This window comes from Phascolarctos cinereus, unplaced genomic scaffold (genome assembly GCF_003287225.1).
Source record: "Phascolarctos cinereus isolate Bilbo 61053 unplaced genomic scaffold, phaCin_HiC Scaffold_1;HRSCAF=81, whole genome shotgun sequence".
NCBI classification, from domain to species: domain Eukaryota; kingdom Metazoa; phylum Chordata; class Mammalia; order Diprotodontia; family Phascolarctidae; genus Phascolarctos; species Phascolarctos cinereus.
In genome coordinates, this window is record NW_027555514.1 from 145,942,484 (window position 1) to 145,961,638 (window position 19,155).

General features: G+C 37.4%; 1 protein-coding gene across 1 annotated transcript in view; it reads left to right on the plus strand.

Moving 5' to 3' along the window:
- Window positions 1-19,155, plus strand: part of CCDC146 (coiled-coil domain containing 146) — a 181,950-nt gene that overhangs the window by 369 nt on the left and 162,426 nt on the right. The gene's annotated exons all lie outside the window — the stretch shown is intronic.

Below are 19,155 nucleotides of genomic sequence, written 5' to 3' on the forward strand. Positions count from 1 at the left end.
TGTATATGTATATATGTATATGTTTATACATATGTATAGATGTGTATACATATGTGTATATGTATATACATGTATATATGTATATAAACATACATAAATATATATTATTTAGTAAACATTGCCTTACTTTTCCTTACCCATTCAGTCGCTCTGTGTCTTGGGGCAAGTCACTTCACCTTCAGTTTCTTCATCTGGAGAAGGAGGCTAGATTATGTGATCTCTTAAGTTTCTTTCTAGTTTCAGTAGTCTATGAGTGTGTGACTGCAGCCCCACCCTCATTTCTTCTCCTTTCCATGACTACCTTCTCCAGTGAATTATTTCCAGCTCTCATTCATAAAGTCACAAATTGTCATTGATGTTTTGCTACCATTCATAGTTAAAACACCAAATCTGAATTTAAGAAGTTCCACTTGTCCCAGAATGTAAAACTTAGAATATTGTAGAAATTACATGAGGATGTCTTAAGACTGGATAGGGGGCCATGTTATTTCGCTGGCCATTGCATACATATTCAGAGTTGTTTTAAGTTTATTTACCTTCTTCATTCGTCTGTGTTTCCTCCTCATCCTCAAGACCTGTGGTCAATATGTTTACTTTTAGATGAATTAATTATTTACAATTTTTAGGCTTCATTGTCTTATTTCACTTATAAAAATTTGTGTCCATACCTCTTTTGAAATTATTATCAAAGAACTTTTAAGCACTTTAAAAATTCAGTTAAACTTCAAATACAACTGTCAAAATCTTTATAGACCCACTGATAGCACACTCTTTAGTTAACAGTAATTCCTTCTTTGTGATGCATCAAACTATCTGAGATGTACTAAACTGCTTTTAGGCAAGAAAACTTAGCCATCATTGTCACACTAGTAAGCATCTGATAGTCATAAGAATGAATCCCAAAATCTGAAAAAATTTTGAAAAGAAACTTATTTAGTATAAGGGTTCTAAAAATATTCAAACCAACTGCACTAAGCAGTTAAGTGTTTTGCACAGTGAACAGTTCCCTGGCAAAGTCTACTGAGATGTGTATCAGTAAGCATAAATATTCAAATGTAGGTAGTTTGAGATGTAAGCATAAACATTCAAAACGCAAGCATTGGGTGGAGTCAAGACCTGGGTGGGATTTAAGTTTTCCCCGTATCCATTCAGCTACCCTGAGAGCATCTCTGAGGATCAGCCATTTTCTAGCCACATCAAGGTAGGTTCAAACAATGTAATAAACACATTTGGATAAACATATATTCCCCAAAAATATAATAAAAATATTTCCCTATATACTCCCTTTCAAGCAAAATGAATGACTATGTTAGAAAATTTTTTCTTGATCATATACAACTTTAAAAATTCACTAGAATTATATGATAAGTTATTACTACTAAGATATTATGGTACTCCTACTATTTGTTTTCTTATTTTTCCTTTAAAAGCAATGTGGTGTAGTGGATAACAAGCCAGACTTGGTTTCATGAAAATAGATCTGCTTCTGATACCACTTGGGTAACCTTAGGCAAGTCACTTCACCTCTTCCTCAGGCAACTTCCTAGGACCTTTCTACTACAAGATGTAGATGGGCTGAAATCTGCTTTGGTGGGAAAATTTCCCTAAAGTGAATAAATCACAGATCCCTAGTGTATTTTCTTCAGTACCTTTTTTACAATTGAACTTTTGAAGGAAAAAAAAATAGTTTTACCTAATGCTTTCAGTTTATGAAGCATAGTTTTGTACTTCAGTGCTTCTATCAAATTTGGAAGATGAAAATAAACTTTGAAAAAAATCATTAACAGTTAAAATCCAGAGAGAGCATTTCTTTTTCTTATTTAGTTTCTGTCTTTAGATTTCATAAATTAATCCCAGAATGAATGGTTTTCTGGAAGAGAAGAATTAATAAAAAGGGTGAAGATTGTTTTCCCACTAAAATTTTAATACAATTGGATTTATTCCTACTTTTTTAGTGATTTATAGTTCAATTTACAATAGCAAAAGAAAAGTTTTAGGAAGAATGTATAAGCTGTTTCCTCAGGAAAACCTTATTAATCGAAACTAAATGAGGGGATATTTGAGTTAAAGAATATATAAAATGCATATTTATTACTTCCTGATTTGGGGAGTAGGGTAGAAAGTTCCTGGATCTGTGGAGAGAACTCTCTGTGTGGAGACTTCTGCCACCGATCCTGAGCAGCAAATTCATCTATAATTTTTTGTCTTAGAGAGAATATTAATTTCAAACCTATTGTAAAAGTGATGGGTCACAAATACCTTAGGATTGGTTATAAGTTATAGGCAAGTGTTTGATTCCACTTTCTGTATATCTGTTAGACTGTAAACTCGGACAGTAGGGATTAAGTTGTTTTTCGTAATCACCACTAAACTGTCAGTAATTTTAATTAGTACTACTACTTTGAGTTATATGGAGTTTTCTTAAAATGAAAAGAATCTATCAAGTTGTCCTACCTGTTTCAATTCCTGAATTTGACAGCAAATGCCTCTCCCAAATGAATGAATCTACAGTAGGCCATCATATTACTAAAGGAAAAGGCAAAGAACCCACAGACAAAACTTATGTAACAAAATGAGGTTTACTGAAAGATGTTCTCCACAGCCAGCTGAAGCCACAAGACTGGGGCCAGGGTTACTGCAAATTTTGATATAGCACAATTCAGGGTTAGGGAAATTAGGTCCTCAACAAAAATAACTTCACTAGATTTCTTTCTTTCTTTTTTCTTTTTGGTACAGTAACAGTAAAAGTCCTATCTTTGACATGTTCCCTTATTTTGTAAGAGTCTAAAGGACGTGAACATTGAAGGAGAAGCAATGTTCTATTACCATTGCTCCCAGGTATACAGTTTTGGCTTTTCTATCTAATCTTAACCTCAACTCATTCCACCTCTCTCTATGCTTCACTGCTGCCTCTGTTCTTCGCCCTCCATAAGACCTTTATTCCCTCCACCAATCAGTACTTTCTTAGGCCATTACCCTTGTTTTGACTTCACTTTTCTCATTCTTCCGCCTCAACCCTCTAGTTAGCTCTTTCAATTCCACACTGTCCTCTCTGCTTTTAAATCCTTAACCCCCTTGTCCTTTGGCCAAACCTCAGCTGTGAGTTATTCCTACCACATTCCTTCTGCACCTACTCACAAATTGCTGAATGAAGCTGGTGGAAATGCTGCAAAGCCTGCTGACTGGGTGCGTTACAAAATCATATTGTCCAACCTTACCTGGGCCCTCACTGCAACAAGGTAGTACTTTTATTCCCATTAATTCCCTTTCTGCCTGGAATGTGCACCTTCCTTACCCCTACTTCATAGACTCCCTTTCTTCCTTTCAAAGCAGTTCAAACACTGTCTTTTACATAAAGCTTTTTCTGATCCCTCCAAATGCTAGTGCCCTCCATCCTACTAGTAATTACTTTGTATGCGTTAACTTTATATTTATGCTGTATATCCCTATTAGAATGTAAACTCATTGCAGTTAGGGAACCTTTTATTCTTCTTACCTGTATCCCTAGTGCCTAGTTCAATGTCTGTCACACAGTAGGAGGAGCTTAATAAATACTTAATGATTGGCTGATTTGTTTCTTTGTTTTGTGGGGTTTTTAGGCAATTGGGGTTAAGTGACTTGCCCAGGGTCACACAGCTAGTAAGTGTCAAGTGTTTGGTCTGAGGCCGGATTTGAACTCAGGTCCTCCTTGACTTCAGGGCCAGTGCTCTATCCACTGCACCACCTACCTGCCCTTGATTGGCTGATTTATTGAGGATTTTAATTGTCGGTTAGCCATGAAGCCTTTTTATTTGGCCATTTTCTGCTCTGCCAGCTGCTGTCATTCCACCTTCCAAACTGGACCTCCAGAGGCTATTCCTGGGAGGAGCTGAGCCAGTCTTGGCACTAACGGGCACCATTCGATTTTCTCTTTTCCGTCTACCCTTCAGCTGTGTGTATTTTTGTCACTTCTGCTTTCTACCTTTTGTTCTCAGAACTATAATCAAATCATCACTACTCTGAGCTTAACTGACTCACCATCTTTGTGTCTTCCCCAGCACAAATTCCCTTTCCTGGCCGCTGTGTCCTCATTTATATCATGCTCCCCCTATTAGAGTGTAAACTCATTGACAGCAGGGACTTTTATATTTGTATTTCTAAAACGTAAACTAGAGCTTGGCACCTATTAAACTGTTAATAAGTGCTTTTCATTCATTCATTGGTAGGGCGAAGGAGTGAGAAAGGGAGGTGAGAAGAAAGCTTGCTTCGTCCTATAGCTGATTCTGGTCCTGTTCATATAGCTTATCATAGCTATGGCAAAGTACAAAGTCATGCTACCCACCTTTCTAACCCTATTATTCATAGTACTCATCTTTGTATATTCGGTGATCCAGCCAAATGGTTCTCCTTAACTATTCCTCACATGTAACACTCCATCTCTCATGTTCATGCCTTTGCACAGGCTGACTCCCATTCCTCTGATACATTTGCTCTGTTCCCTCCTTCCCTCTTCCTCTTAGAATCTTAATTTTCCTTCAGAGTTCAGCTAACATGTCACCTTATGCATTAGACCTTTCCTTTTCCTCCAGCCCCCATCATAGTTCCTTCCACTTTGCATTTGTCTTTTGATCTACTTCACATACACTTTAATATGTGCATCTTGTATTTCCCAGTAGAATGCAAGATCCTTGAAAGCAAGAACTGTTTTATTGTTGCTGAATCCCATGCACCATGCCTGGCACATAGTAGGTGCTTAATAAATGCTTGTTGATTGATTGGTTGATTGAGTTCCCTCCCTGGCTTTGCCATTTGCTACTCTACGACTTTGGGCAAGTCATTTAATCTCTTTGAGCTTCAGTTTCTTCATCTATAAATTGAGGGAACTGGACTAACATACTTATAAGGTCCCTTCCTACTTTAGAGCTGTAGTCCTATGAACAGTCTCTCTGCATGTTCATGAACCTATGCAAAGAAAAAATTTCTCAAAATTTGTTTATGGCCTAAATTTCTAATTTAACTCTCAATTCTCTTGTGCTCATCTCCAGACTCCAAAATATACCATAGTTTTAGTAGACCGGCTAATGTCCATACAAGGCTTTTTGTACATTATTTCCTATATTGGGATTTTGGGATTTTTGTGTTTGTGGGATAAGCCAGCAGGCAGTTGCAGTTAATTTTGTTGTATTACAACAAACACACAACATAAGTCGTTCTAGAGCTCTTACATTTGCTGCTGCATTAGTAGTAAGTTGCCACAAGGTGGCAATTATGTTTTGCTCAATCATATAAGAGTATGTTTCGTTCTAGTCTTTGTGTTTGAAATTTGAATGATATTTGAATTTTGCATTAAGCCGTTCCTTTTATATTTACATTATAGCTTGAATCACACGTATTGTATAATGGAACAAGCCCTAGGTTGAAGGTAAGGGATAATAGATTCTAGTCTTGGTTCTGCCACTAACTGTGTGACTTTGAAGAAATTGCCAGATCTTGTCATTTTTACCTTCACAATATTTCTCTTTTCTGGTCCCCCAGCCTACTAGCCTTGAGCCCTGATCATCTGTAACTAAGCTGGACTTTTGTAGTGGCCTGCTGGATGGTCTCCGTGTCTCACATCTCACCCCGCTTCAGTCCATCCTCTACTCATAGCTGCCAAAAGTGATTTTCCTAAAGATCAGACCTGCCTCCTTAGGTCTGAACGTATTACTGCCACTGCCCCACTCCGTTAACTGCAGTGACTCCTTATTACCTCTAGGATCAAATATAAAATCCTCTGTTTGGCATTTAAAGTCCTTTACAACTGGCCCTTTCTTACACCTCTAGTCTTCTTATATTTTAATCCCATCCCTCCACTCTGTGATCCATCTATGCTGAACTGTAGAGTTCATGAAAAAGAACAACATAAGAAGTATGGAAAGGTAAGCTGCAGCCAGATTTTAAAGGGCTTTAAATGCCATATGTGGGAGTTTTATCTGATCCTAGAAGCAATAGTGAATCACTGGAGCTTCTTGAGCAGAGAGGTGAGATGGTCAGAACTGTGCTTTAAAAATCACTTTGGTAGATGGGTAGAAGATGGATTGGAGAAAATGGTTATTGGTTTTTGTTGTTGTTGTTGTTTGTCCTTTTTTTCTCAAAGAGGACCATGACATTAGGAAGGTGATGCTGCCTCACTTTCTCTTCTGGATCCATCTGGGTACAGTGGCCAGATATAAATCATGACAACTGGAGATGGCCCTGCATTCAGTGGGAGACCTTAGGATTTTTAAGCTAAGGTCTTAACAGATTTCAGTTTGACTGAGGCAATGCCCAGTCAGTGATTAAGGCTGGGTAAGAAAGGAGGCAGAGAATGGCCTCTTTATCTAGTCAAAAATTTTTTTTAAATCAATCTGGGAGGGAAAGACCCTTAAGATTTCTGGCCAAAACAGAAATAATTGCTATTTACATTCACTCTGAGCCAATCAGGGAGACATGGATATGAATTAAGAAACTATTGCATTAGTGCAGGCTAGAGATAATGAGGACCTAAGCAAAGATGGTGGTCTTGTGGGTGAAGATAAGTGGACAAATATGAAAGATTCTATGGAAGTAGCATCTACAAGACTTGGCAACCAATTGTAATTGTGGTGTGAGTTAAAGGAAAGAATGAAAATTTCATATGTGGGTAACTGAAAGGATGTCATGGTATTACCTTCCTGATGTCATGGTCTCCTACAAGAATAAAGGACAAACAACAATAACAACTGAAAAGGTAGTGGTGCCCTTAAAGGAAAAAGGATGGGTAATTGTTCCAATGTCTAGTTCTTTCCCATCTTGGGTCAGGACAGGGAAAAGTCCTAACAAGGGATGCTGTTAGGATATGGTAGGTCCAAGTAGAACAATAGAATAGAGACACCTGAAGAAACTGGGAACCCTGGGGAAAGCAGAAAGTAGAGGATAGGTAGAGGTGGGGGAAGAAAGAGGAGTAGACCAAAAAGGGGAGGTTAGGATAGTCCTGAAAACAAATCTTTGCTTACTTTACAATTTTGCCTCAAGTTTGCATAGATTCTTATCAGTAAGTTGGCACCTCATTTCTTTTTTTTTTAACCTTTATAGCAAATTTTATGTGTAGTCTAACAAAGCACATTCATGCATTGGCCATGTCAAAAGAGAATATATGTCTCCATAGCACCTTGAGTCCATCACCTCTCTGTCAGGAGGTAGGTAACATGTTTGAACATGAGTCCTCTGGAATTGTAGTTGGTTATTCCATTGATCTGAGTTCTGGAGTCTTTCTAGGTTGTTGTCTTCATGGTGTTATTGTTACTGTATAAGTTGTTTCCCTGGTTCTGCTCATTTTGTTCTACATCAGTTCATACAAGTTTTCCCATGTTTCACTGAAATCATCCTTTTCATCATAATAGTATTCCCTTACATTCAAGCTCCATAATTTGTTCAGCCATTCCCCAATTAGTGGACACACCCTTAGATTCCAATTATTTGTCTACAGAAAAATGTAGGCTATAAATATTTTGGCATATTTATAGGTCCTTTCTCTCTTTCTTTGATCTTTTCAGGGGTATAGGAGTGAAAGTGATAGCAGTAGGCCAAAAGGGATGCAGAACATAATAATTTTAGGGGTGTGATTCCAAAATACTTTTCAGAATATCTGGACCAAGTCACAGCTCCACCAACAGTACATCAATATGCCTATTTTCCCACAGTCCCTCCAGCATTTGCTATCTTCTTTTTTTGTCAGTCTTGTCAATATGATGGGTATGAGGTGGAACCTCAGAGTTGCTTTAATTTACATTTCTCTAATTATTAGAGATTTAAATAATTTTTTTACAAATATGGCTATTGATAGCTTAGATTTCTTCCTTTGAAAACTCCTTATTCCTGTCGTTTGACCATTTATCATTTGAAGAATGGCTCTTATTCCTATACATTTGAATCAGTTCTGTAGATATTTTGGAAACAGGACTTTTAACAGAGAAACTTGCTGCAAAGATTCCCCCACCACCACCTCCTTCCCCAATTACCTGCTTCACTTCTAATTTTAGCTGTTTTGCTTTTGTTTGTACAAAATCTTTTAAATTTTATCTTTTGTCATTTTATCTTCTGTGATCATCCCTCTTCCTTATTTATTTTTTTCTTGATAGTTTATTTATTTTTAGTTTTCAACATTCCATAAGATTTTGAGTTTTAAATTCCCCTTCCCAATACTTCTTCCCCGCCCCCCTCCAAGGAAGCATGCAGTCTGATATAGGCTTTACTTATACATTCATATTAAGCATATTTTCCCGTTAGTCATGATATAAAGAACAATTAGAACTAATGGGAAGAACCACTAGAATGAAGCAATAAAACAAAACAGCAAAGGAAAAGGAAAGCAAATAGTATGCTTCCATCTGCATGTGGATAGCAATTTCCATCTTGAGTCTTTTGGAGTTGTCTTAGATTCTTGCATTGCTGTGAAGAGCCAAGTCTATCACAGTCAGTCATCACACAATGTGACTGTTACTATGTACAATGTTCTCCTGGTTCTGCTCATTTCACTCTGTATCAGTTCATGTAAGTCTTTCCAGGTTTGTTTTTTTTTAAGTCTGCCTGCTCATCATTTCTTATAGCACAATAGTACTCCATTACATTCATATACCACAACTTGTTCAGCCTTTCCACAGTTGATGGACATCCCCTCAATTTCCAATTCTTGGCCATCACAAAAAGAGCTGCTATAAATATTTTTGTACAAGTGGGTCCTTTTCCCGTTTTTATGATCTCTTTGAGATGCAGACCTAGAAGTGGTATTGCTGGGTCAAAGAGTACCCACAGTTTCGTGGCCCTTTGGGTATAGTTCCAAATTACTCTCCAAAATGGTTTTGGCACCTTATTTCTTCAGCAGTAGTGTTTTCCTTTTTTCTTCCTAGCCTCTCCATCTAGAGTTAGATTGCATTCTGTGGTCTAGTATACATTTTAAACAATATATTTATTATAAACTTAATATTAAGCACCAATTCAGTAAATCAGACTTGAAGGTTTTTACACTTAAATAAATGTGCCTTAGTGTATAAGATTTTAACTCTGAAAACTGTACTAAGATTTTTGGACTATGTTGTTAAAAGGACTCTACAGTCATTCCCTTTAATTTCTTATCAGGATTCTTTGTCTGATTAATCCTACTTGATTTTCCTCCTTTGGGGTAGATCTTCCTGATTCTGAGGCTAGTTGTATATCCACTATACCATAGTGCCTTTCAATGTAAGTATTATTAACCCCCTTTTTTTTTATCAGTTTAAAATATGAAGCTTTCCCATACATATATAGCTGATAAGTATCAGCTAGGACTTGAATCTGTTCTGACAACAGGTTTAGTTCTCACTATACCATGCTGCCTTCTATGGGGTAGAGAGTAATGTATGGGATCCAAGAAGAAACAATATGAGAAAAGGTACAGAGATAGGAAAGGGTAAGAAGTATGTGGATTACAGTGAATAGTATAGCATAATAAGCTCTAAGAGTAATATGATATGATGCTGGAAAGATAAACTGAAGCTATATTATAGAGGGCCTTGAAGGACAGGATGAATTTGGGCTTAATTTGGTAGGCAGTGAGGGAGTCACTGAAAATAATTAAGCACTATGTATTAGGAAGATTAATCTGGCTAGGATAGGTTACAAGTGAGAAAGATTTAAGGGAGATGGGTTATAAGTCAATTGCAGCAGTCCAAGCTACAGGTAACAAAAGTCTAAGCTAGAGGTGTTGCATTGAAAATGGAAAAGATGAAGTCAGATACAAAAAAAAAACCTTTTAAAGAAAAATTTCTTTATCCATGTATTGGCAAGAGGCCTAGTGAGAAGTTTTACCCTGCTGGAAGGAGGGGAACTGAAGGATGATGGGAGCTGTGAGCTCCCCATGGGGGATAGAAGGGGGTTAGGGAAGCCTGGTAGGGAATGGAAGCTGACCTGAGCCAGTGATGAGCTGATTGCAATTGAAGGACATTTGTTACCCCAAATTGGATATGATTGTGAGCAATTGGGAGCCTCTCTGGTTCCCTGATCTGCTTAAAGAATGATCTGCCGGGACAGCAAATTTACTTGCAGTTCAAACAAATTGCTTGACCATGCCTACCTTAGGTTCTGCTTCCAGGAGCCAACATGGCAGAGTAAGAAGTAAGTCGCTCTTTCCCTTCCATATTAAACTCTGAAAACCCAGAAAATATCACCCAAGGAAAAACTTTGGAACAGCTGAACCAGAAGAAAGATGGGTGCAGCAGTCCAGTAGCCCTGGTAGCTTCAGGGATTAACAGGAAAGGCCCCTCTTGCCCTGAGGGAAAGGAAACAGTACAGAACAGGAGCCATCCCAGCAAGCTAGTGGAAAACCCCACCTCAGCATACCAGGAGAAGATCCTGAAACCCAGGTGGTGGAGCAGGCAAACACCAACACCTGGACCCCTGAGTGCCTCAGTGAAGGCTGGGGAATCGGTGGAAACCACCAGGTACCTCAGCATTCTACAGCAACAGGGTCTCCCAATGCCTCAGCAAAAATAAGGGAAGCAGCACTACAAAGGGCCTCAGGTGGATAAACACCTTGCAACATCCATTTGAAAGGAGCTAAAGAAAGTGAAAGGAAAGGAAAAGCAGGCAACCTAGAATTGCCCTAGAGTTTCAGCCTTGCTGATTCCAGCCCAACACCACATAAGCTGCCAGAACCCTACAGCCTCCAGTTGCCAACATTGGAGGCCCCAGCACACAAAACCAGTGACCAGGCCCTAGGCTCCCAACACAAGAAGCTTGGGTCACTGCCCTCTGCTCCCCAGCAAAAGAGCTCAATCTCTTTAAAGGCCAGGAAATAAGCAAACACCATGAGCAAAAAGTGGACCATATTAAGAGACCAGTGAAGATCAAGGCAGAAATTCTGAAGAGGACAACAATGTCAACAAACCCCCATCTGGAACCTCAAAAGGGAATATGAACTGGTCTAAAGCCCAAAAAGCCTTCTTAGAAGAGCTCAAGAAGGATTTTAAAAGTCAAATGAGAGGGTTAGAAGAAAAAATAAGAGCTATGCAAGAGAGAGTCAATAGCCTGGAAAAAGAAGGACAAAAATTAACTGTAGAAAACAAGTCCTTAAAAAATACAATTGGCCAACTAGAAAAAAAGTACACTGAAGAAAATAGTCCCTAAAAAATACAATTGGCCAAATGAGGAAGGAAGTACAAAATCTAATAGAAGAAAACAATTGCTTAAAAATTAGAATTGTGGAAGCTAATGACTCTATGAGAGAGCAAGAATCAGTCAAACAGAAACAAAAGAATGAAAAAATAGATGAAAATGTAAAATACCTCATTGGTAAAACAACTGACCTGGAAAATCAATCCAGGAGAGACAATTTAAAAATTTTTGGTCTACCTGAGAATCACCATGAAAAAAAGACCCTGGACAGTATCTTTTAGGAAATCATAAAGGAAAACTGCCCTGAGGTCCTAGAACCAGAGGGTAAAATAGCCATAAAAAGAATCTACCAATCACTTCCAAAAAGAGATCCAAAATTGAAAATGCCAAGGAATATAGTAGCCAAATTCCAAAATATCCAGGTCAAAGAGAAAATACTGCAAGCAGCCAAAAAGAAACAATCAGGATTATACAAAACCTTGCAGCTTCTACATTAAAAGACCATAGGGTGTAGAATATAATATTCCATAAGGCAAAGGAGCTTAGATTACAACCAAGGATCAACTACCCAGCGAAAATGAGCATGATTTTTCAGGGGAGATGTTTATTCAGTGAAATAGGGGACTTCCAAACCTTCCTGATAAAAAGACCAGAGCTCAACAGAAAATTTGGTCTTCAAATACAAGACTCAAGAGAGTCATAAAAACGGAAACAAGACAGAAAAATACAACATATTGTTAATAAGGGCAAACTGTTTACATCCCTACAAGGGAAGATGACACTTATAAGTCCTGAGAACTGTATTGTTATTACACCATGTTCAAGGGATATAGGTAGAGGGGGTGGATATAAATTGACTTTGATGTGATGATAAAAAAAAAATCTAATCAAGTGGGTTAAATGGATCCAAGTAAGTAGATTAATCTGATCTGAGAAAATGTACTAAGAGAAAAGGAAAGGAGGAGGCAGACAAGGATAAATTACATTATAGGAAAAGGCACAAAAGCCTATTACAGCAGAGGGAAAGAAAGGAGGAAGATGAGCATTGTTTGAACCTTACTCTCATCAGATTTGGCTCAAGAAAGGAATAACATAATCAGTTAGGTATAGAAATCTAACTAGCCCTATAGGCAGTAGGAGGGAAAAGGGGAAAGAAAAAGGAGGGAGGAGATAAGGGAGGGAAGAAGTAGTAAGGGTAAAGAAGAAGAAAAGGGAAGGGGCTAATAGAAGGGAGACAGGACTGAGGGAGGTGGTAGTCAAAAGCAAAATACTAGTGAGGAAGGAAAAGAAGAAACGAGAAAGAAAAGCATAAATGGGGGGGGAATGGAGAGAAAGACACAGATAATAATCATAACTGTGAATGTGAATGGGATGAACTGTCCCATAAAATGGAAGCGGAAAGCAGAATGGATTAAAAAACGTAATCCTAGGGGCAGCTAGGTGGCGCAGTGGATAGAGCACCAGTCCTGAAGTCAAGAGGACCTGAGTTCAAATCCAGCCTCAGACCAAACACTTGACACTTACTAGCTGAGTGACCCTAGGCAAGTCACTTAACCCCAATTGCCTAAAAAAATACCCAAAAACCCACAAAAAAATAATCCTACAATATGTTATTTACATATTGAAAAAAGAGTGACGCATACAGGGTAAAGGTAAAAGGCTGGAGCAGAATATATTATGCTTCAGCTGAAGCAAAAAAAGCAGGGATAGCAGTCCTGATCTCAGACAAAACAAAAGCAAAAATAGATCTTATCAAAAGAGATAAGGAAGGAAACTACATACTGCTAAAAGGCACCATAGACAACGAAGTAATATCATTACTAAATATATATGCACCAAATGGTATAGCATCCATATTCTTAGAGAAGTTTAGGGAGTTACAGGAAGAAATAGAGAACAAAACTATACTAGTGGGAGCCCTCAACCCCCGCTCTCTGAACTAGATAAATCTAACCACAAAATAAACAAGAAAGAAGTTAAGAAGGTGAATAGAATATTAGAAAAGTTAGGTATGATAGACCTCTGAAGAAAATTGAATGGGGATAGAAAGGAATTTTCTCAGTGGTACATGGCACATACAAAAAAATTGACCATGTATAAAGGCATAAAAACCTCATAATCCAATACAGAAAGGCAGAAATATTGAATGCTTCCTTTTCAGATTATGATGCAATAAAAATTATATGTAATAAGGGGCCATGGAAAGATAGACTAAAAAATAATTGAAAACTAAATAATCTAATGCTAAAAAATGATTGGGTCTAACAACAAATCATAGAAGCAATCAATAACTTCATTCAAGAGAATGACAGTAATGAGACAACATACCAAAACTTGTAGCATGCAGCAAAAGCAGTTTTTAGGGGAAGTTTTATACCTCTAAATGCTCACGTGAATAAAATAGAAAAAGAGATCAATGAATTGGGCATACAACTAAAATAGCTAGAAAAAGAACAAATTAAAAATCCTCAATTAAACACCAGATTAGAAATATTGAAAACCAAAGGAAAAATTAAGAAAATTGAAATTAAGAAAACTATTGAACTAATAAGTAAAACTTAAGAGCTGGTTTTATGAAAAAAAACCAAAACAATAAAACAGATAAACCTTTGGTTACTTTAATTGAAAAAAAAGAAAGAAGAAAACCAAATTACCAGTATCAAAAATGAAAAGGGTAAATCCACCACCAAGGAAGAGGAAATTAAAACAGTAATTAGGAACTATTTTGCCCAACTGTATGCCAATAAATTTGACAGTCTTAGTGAAATGGATATTTACAAAAATATAAATTTCCCAGATTAACAGAAGAGGAAGTAAAATACTTAAATAACCCCATCTCAGAAAAAGAAATTGAACAATCCATTGATGAACTCCCTAGGAAAAAATGTCCAGGGCCAGATGAATTTACAAACGAATTCTATCGAACATTTTTTTAAAATATAAATTTATTTATTTTTAGTTTTCAACATTCACTTCCACAAGTTTTTGAGTTCCAAGTTTTCACCCCATCTCACTCCTCCCCACACCCCAAGATGGCATGCATTCTGAATGTCCTTTCCCTTAGTCTGTCCTCTCTTCTATCTCTCCCCCCTTCTCTTATCCCCTTCCCCTTCTATTTTCCTGTAGGGCAGGATAGACTTCTGTACCCCATTTCCTGTATTTCTTATTTCCCAGTAGCATGTGAAAACATTTTTTAAAAACATATGTTTTTAAAACTTTAGGTTTCAAATTTTCTCTCTTCCTCCCTCCCCACCCACCCTCACTGAAAAGGCAAGCAACTCAATATAGGTTGTACATGTGCAGTTATGCAAAACACTTCCATAGTAGACATGTTGTGAAAAACTAACTCTATTTCCCTTAATCCTATCCTGCCCTCCCATTCATTCTATTCTTTGTTTTGACCGTGTCCCTCCTCAGAAGTATTTACTTCTGATTACACCCTTTCCCAATCTGCCCTCCTCTCTATCATCCCACTGCTCTCTTGTCCCCTTCTCCCCCTATTTTCCTGTAGGTAAGACAGATTTCCATACCCAATTGAATGTGTATGTTATTCCCTCCTTAAGGCAAATCCTATGAGAATAAGATTCTCATTCCCTCTCACCTTCCCCCATTTCCCCTCCACTGTAAGAGACTTTTCTTTTCTGTTTTTTTTGTGAGATAATTTACCCCATTCTACCTCTCCCTTTCTTCTTCTCTGAGTATAATCCTCCTCATCCCTTAATTTTATTCTCCAGATATGACCCCTTAATCTTCAACTCACCCTGTGCCTTCTATCTATCTATCTACATATACATACATATAATTTTTTTCCTCCAACTACCCTAATACTGACAAAGGTCTCATGAGTTATAAATATCATCTTTCCATGCAGGAATGTAAACAGTTCAATCTTAATAAGTCTCTTATGATTTCTCTTTCCTGTTTACCTCTTCATGTTCCACTTGAGTCCTGTATTTGAAAGTCAAATTTTCTATTCAGCTCTGGTCTTTTCATCAAGAATGCTTGAAAGTCCTCTATTTCACTGAATGACCATTTTTTCCCCTGAAGGATTATACTCAGTTTTGCTGGGTAGGTGATTCTTGGTTGTAATCCTATCTCCTTTGCCCTCCGGAATATTATATTCCATGCCCTGCGGTCCTTTAATGTAGAAGCTGCTAAATCTTGTGTTATCCTGATTGTGTTTCCACAGTACTTGAACTGTTTCCTTCTGGCAGCTTGTAATATTTTCTCCTTGACCTGGGAACTCTGGAATTTGGCTACAATATTCCTAGGAGTTTTCCTTTGGGGATCTCTTTCAGGAGGAGATCTGTGGATTCTTTCAATTTCTATTTTGCCCTCTGGTTCTATATATCAGGGCAGTTTTCCTTGATAATTTCTTGAAAGATGATGTCTAGGCTCTTTTTTTGATCATGGCTTTCAGATAGTCCAATAATTTTTAAATTCTCTCTCCTGGATCTATTTTCCAGGTCAGTTGTTTTTCCAATGAGATATTTCACATTGTTTTCTAATTTTTCATTCTTTTGGATTTGTTTTACAGTGTCTTGATTTCTCATAAAGTCACTAGCTTCCAATTGCTCTATTCTAATTTTTAAGGAAGTATTTTCTTCAGTAAGCTTTTGGACTTCCTTTTCCATTTGGCCAATTTTTCTTTTTAGGGCTTTTTCTCCTCATTTTTTGGACCTCTTTTGCCATTTGGGTTAGGCTTTTTTTAAGGTGTTATTTTCTTCAGTATTTTTTTGGGTCTCCTTTAGCAAGCTGTTGACTTGTTTTTCATGATTTTCTTGCATCACTCTCATTTCTCTTCCCAGTTTTTCCTCTACTTCGCTTACTTGCTTCTCAAAATCCCTTTTGAGCTCTTCCAAGGCCTGGGACTGATTCATATTTTTCTTGGAGGCTTTGGATGTAGGAGCTTTGACTTTGTTGTCTTCTTCTGGTTGTATATTTTGATCTTCTTTTTCACCAAAGTAAGATAATATAGTCTGACTCTTTTTGCACTGCTTGCTCATGATCCCAGCTAGTTACTTGAGTTTTAAACTCTTTGTTAAAGTAAGAGTCTGCTTCCAATGTGGAGAATGTACTGTCCCAAGCTTCAGGGGTTTGTACAGCTGTTTTCAGAGATACTTGTAGGGACCTGTAAATATTCAGTTCTTCCAAGGTGGTATGATAAGGGGTGAGGTGTTTACTCCTTTCCTGGCCTGTGACCACAAGTATTCCTTTCTGTCCTGTAACTGTGAGGAGGGGTTCCTCTTCACAGCCACTACAAGCTCCACCATGCCAGCACTCCTCCTCACCCCAGCACCACCTCCCAGAACTGTGACCCAGATCCAAACACGGGCAAAGCAAGAGATTCCTGCCTCAACACTGGCAAAGAGATCTTTGCAATCCATCTCTGATCAGCCACTCGATTTCCCCTCAGTCTGTGGTCCAGAAGCTCGGGAAGCAGCTGCCCCCTTCCCGGGCTACGCTTTTGGGGAATGGAGCTGAGACCCCGCCTTCCTCTCTCAGCACTGGCAGAAACAGACTTTTCCCACTGACCTTCTAAATTGTCTTTGTCATTCGTGGATTGAGGAGTCTGGAAACTTCCACAGCTGCCTGTTATTCAGTCCTCTGAGGCCTGTTCCAGGTTCGCTGCGCGATACACCTTTCTAATCAATCTTCCAGGTTGTCTTGGGCTAGAAATTTGTTTCACTCTGTCTTTTTTGTGGGTTCTGCTGCTTCAGAATTTGTTTAGAGCCTTTTTTTATGAGTATTTGGAGAGGTTTGGTGGAGAGCTCAAGCAAGTCACTGCTTATCTTGTCTCTGCCTCTGGTTTAGCCTCTACAAAACATTTAAAGAACAATTAATTCCAATACTATATAGATTATTTGGGAAAATAGGTGAAGAAGGAGTCTTACCAAATTCTTTTTATGATACAAATATGGTGCTGATACCTAAACCAGGAAGAGTCAAAACAGAGAAAGAAAATTATAGACCAATTTCTCTAATGAATATAGATGCAAAAATTTTAAATAAAATATTAGCAAATAGATTACAGCAACTTATCACAAGAATAATACACTATGACCAGGTAGGATTTATACCAGGAATGCAGGGCTGGTTCAATATTAGGAAAACTATCAGCATAATTGAGCATATGAACCAAAACAACAGAAACACATGATCATCTCAATAGATGCAGAAAAAGCTTTTGACAAAATACAACACCCATTCCTATTAAAAACACTAGAAAGCATAGGTATAAATGGAGTCTTCCTTAAAATAATAAATAGCATCTCTAAAACCTTCAGCAAGCATATATGTAATGGGGACAAGCTAGAAGCATTTCCAATAAGATCGGGGTGAAACAAGGATGTCCATTATCACCACTGTTATTCAATATGTACTGGAAATGTTAGCTTTAGCAATAAGAAGAAAAAGAAATTGAAGGCATTAGAATAGGCAAAGAAGAAACAAAGCTATCACTCTTTGCAGATGACATGATGATATACTTAGAGAATCCTAGAGAATCAAGTAAAAAACTACTTGAAATAATAAACAACTTTAGCAAAGTTGCAGGCTATAAAATAAACCCACATAAATCATCAGCATTTCTATATATTACCAACAAAGCCCAACAGCAAGAGATATAGAGAGAAATCCCATTTAAACTTACTGTAGACATTATAAAATATTTAGGAGTCTACCTCCCAAAACAAACCCAGGAACTCTATGAACACAATTACAAAACACTTTTCACACAAATAAATCAGATCTAAATAATTGGAAAAACATCAGTTGCTCATGGGTAGGCTAAGCTAATATAATAAAAATGACAATCTACCTAAGCTAATTTACTTATTCAGTGCCATACCAATCAAACTACCAAAAATTTTTTATAGAGTTAGAAAAAATAATAACAAGATTCATTTGGAAAACAAAAGGTCCAGAATATCAAGGAACTAATGAAAAGAAATGCAGGGGAAGGTGGCCTAGCAATTCCAGATCTTAAATTGTATTATAAAGCAGTCATCAAAACTGCTTGGTACTGGCTAAGAAATAGAGGTGGATCAGTGGAATAGGTTAAATATGCAAGACACAGTAGTCAATGACTATAAGTAATCTATTATTTGATAAACCCAAAGACCCCAGCTTCTGGATAAGAAACTCTTTGAAAAAACTGCTGGGAAAACTGGAAAAGAGTATGGCAGAAACTAGGCATAGACCCAAATCTCACACCATATACCAAAATAAAGTCAAAATGGGTTCATGATTTAGATATAAAGGCTGATACTATAAGCAAACTGGGAGAGCAAGGAATAGTTTACCTATCAGATTATGGAGAACAGAAGAATTCATGACCAAACAGGAGATAGAGAACATTAAAAAGCAAAATGGTAATTTGATTACATTAATTGAAAAGTTTTTGCACAAACAAAGCCAATGCAACTAAGATTAGAAGGAAGGTAGAAAATTGGGAAAGAATTTTTACAACCAGTCTCTCTGATAAGGGCCTCATTTCTAAAATATATAGAGAATTAAGTCAAATTTATAAGAAACAAGCCATTCCCCAATTGATAAATGGTCAAAGGATATGAACAGACAGTTCTCAGATGAAGAAATTAAAGCCATCTATAGTCATATGAAAAAATGCTCTAAATCACTATTGATTAGAGAAATGCAAATCAAAACAACTCTGAGGTACCACATCACACCTATCAGATTGGCCAACATGACAAAACAGGAAAATGATAAATGTTGGAAAGATGTGGGAAAATTGGAACACTAATGCATTGTTGGTGGAGTTGTGAAATGATCCAACCATTTTGGAGAACAATTTGGAACTATGCCCAAAGGGCTAAAATGTGCATACCCTTTGATCCAGCAATAGCACTTCTAGGGCTATATCCCAGAGAGATCATACAAATGGGAAAAGAATCTACATATACAAAAATATTTATAGCAGCTCTTTTTGTGGTGGCAAAGAATTGGAAATTGAGAGGATGCCCATCAATTGGGGAATGGCTGAACAAGTTGTGGTATATGAATGTA